Source organism: Tenrec ecaudatus, chromosome 2 (assembly GCF_050624435.1).
Source record: "Tenrec ecaudatus isolate mTenEca1 chromosome 2, mTenEca1.hap1, whole genome shotgun sequence".
Classification (NCBI taxonomy): domain Eukaryota; kingdom Metazoa; phylum Chordata; class Mammalia; order Afrosoricida; family Tenrecidae; genus Tenrec; species Tenrec ecaudatus.
The window spans coordinates 208,111,095-208,113,808 of NC_134531.1; positions in this window are offsets into that span (position 1 = coordinate 208,111,095).

A 2,714-nucleotide genomic window follows, 5' to 3' on the forward strand; every position below is an offset into this window, starting at 1 on the left:
AGGGATGCAGGAGTGAGTGTGGTGGGGTGTGGGGATGTCTGGATGCCCCCAGCAAGGTGCCCCCCGGAAGACAGCCTGGGTCTGAGGTGTAGGTCAGGGCAGGTGATAGTGGGGCTTAGAAGGCCAGAACAGAGGGAGGCTTGGGGAAAACCAGGCCTGTTCACTGCTGGAGCCCGAGCTGGCGGGAGGGGCTCGAGCCACGGGGATGCTCCCCAGGATCTTGGCCCAGGAGCCTTAGTGCAGCCCTGGCACGCAGCACAGCCAGAGGGCGGGGAGGGGAAAGACCCAGAGGAAACCTTGGGAGTGGGAGATTGGACCACCACTCCAGGCCCACTGGATACCCACTCCCACCCTTGGTCTTCCCTGGCTTGGTGACAAGGGTGTTAAATGGCCTGAGGGCTGTGTCCTACAAGATGCCTGGGAAACAGGGCTGGAAAAGGGCTAATGAGCTCCCCAGAACTGGGACCTGCCTGCTGTGGGCCGAGCTCCTCCAAGGGCTGGGATAGCTGCCCCCGTCTCCCAGTCCTGTGAAGCTTCAATCTGCTGTTCCAGGCCACCTCCCACACAGGAGCTACACGGGTTGTTCACTGGGGCAGCAGGGCAGGAGGCTGCTCCCACTTGGTCCTGATAGGCACTTGGTGAGATCATGAACAATGCACACCCTTGGAACCCACCTCTTTAGTGAACTGTGGCCCCTGGGTCGCTGCCCTTGCCCAGCAGTCAAACGTAGGTTTCCTGATACTTGGCTCTTTGAAGGGAGCCAGGTGTCCCTACGTGTGGGGGACTTGCTTGCTTGGTGACCACCTGGATCTACTTGTTGAGTGGAAGTGGGAGAAATACAGCAATAAAGAGAGGTTGAGTTTGTCAACTGACACCTGTGGACTTGGTTTATAGGAAAAAGAGGTGAAGACAAGAGCGGGTTGACTGGTCTAAAGTTCATGACCTAGCACGAGGGGAGGCTTGTGGAGTATTGGTGAGAGCCCATGGTCTAAAGGCAAGGCGACCAATGGACATTCTCTGGAGAGGCTGAGTGAGACAGCCCACGTTGAGTTGACCAGAACCCGACCAGCTGGAGATTTTTCAGCCTGTGAACTGGTGAATATTGTTGCTGACTTTATGGATGGCCTGTCCGGGTTTGACCTTGCTTAAATGGATGCAGACTGCACAAGGTTCCAACTGGGATGAAGATTTCATGTCACAAAATGATTGTCTCCTCGGCGCACTGGGTTGATGTAAGTGGGCAGTATATAAATTGGATACCCAAAATTGGGGGGGTAACGGCATGAAGCAGTTGGCTTACAAACTTTCATAGGTGGGAGAACATATTCCCAGGATTATAGGATTAAGATGTAGGTGTTCCTTAACTGTAATTGTGAGGCTAAATAATGATGTACAGGTGCCAAGGGGTGGATTTACATAAAGTTTATTGTGCCAACCTGGCTGATAAAACACATGGGGTTAATTGAAGGAAGGAGGGATAAATGGCTCAGTGAGCCTCACCTTTCTAGTTCTCAGGTCTCTTGCTTTCTGTTGGTCGGACCAAGGTGCAGCTTCCTTAGCCAGTTCCTGCTTCAGATGGCAAGGCTCACTTCCTGCAAGACATGCCTGAGAAGCCACACCAAAGGAGCCCTGGGTGATGGAGCAGTCGTGTGGAGACCCCTGCCAGCACTGAGATGCTTACATGCTGACACGGCTTTCCTCCTGCAGTCGGCATCATAGTGTGTTTTGTGAGATGGAGGACTTTGTGGATTGGTATTGGACATATGGGCTAGTGTTGGACCTGTGGGCTTGGGCAGCACTGCGTTGGGGCGTTTTCTTGATGTGCACTTACCCTTTATATAAAACTCTTATACATGAGTTTCTGTGGATTTGTTTCTTTAAAGTACCCAGACTAACACATTGGGGAGGCCCAGCCTATGGGGCCCTTAATGCTGCAGACCCCCTGCCGTCCTTTAGAAGTGCCTGCATACCTTCCTGGCCTGGCGGTCCACACATCAGAACCATCGGGTCTCCTGGAGTCCGTTCTGGCCAGAAGGGTGGGGGTGGGGAGGGGAGGCTGCAGATTCCTGCCCGCTGTGACCAGTTCATGTAAGGACAGTTCCTGGCACCCAGCCTGCTGCTCATGGTCAGTGCCCTATGGCTAGCGCACCCTTATGCTTTCCACAGACGATTCTTGGTAACTAGCTCTGTCATATGGAAACCCTCTGCCAAGAGCTAGTTATGGACATCTTGGGGGGCCCAAGTCCTGAGATGCCCGATGCATCTGCCAAGGCAGGACCACACTGTTCAGCAGCCTATTCTTCCACCTCCAGGGGCACCACTCTGGAGGGTGGGGGGCACCCAGTGGTCAGGAAACAAGCCCAACTCTACCGACCCAGGTGAAAACCTACAAGAAGTGGGCAGGCCCTCATGCCTGGTGTCATCTGCCCATTTGGGGTCCTGGAAAAAGACTCAGTACCAGGAGGGCAGAGGTGGGGAAGCAAGTGGCGAGCCCTGGCAGCCTGGGTACTTGGCTCCCTCCACACTCTCAGCAAGGGGTCACCATGTAGCTCCTGTGGCCCTCAGGGACCAGGGAGAGGGGCATGGGCAGCATCAGTGGGCAGGGCGTGCTCAGCTGAGCACCCGGCAGCTGGGGCATGACCTGGCAGGGACAGACATGCCCGGAAGACAGTGGAGGCGTGAGCCTGGGGTGTGCAGTTCAGGAGACATCACAG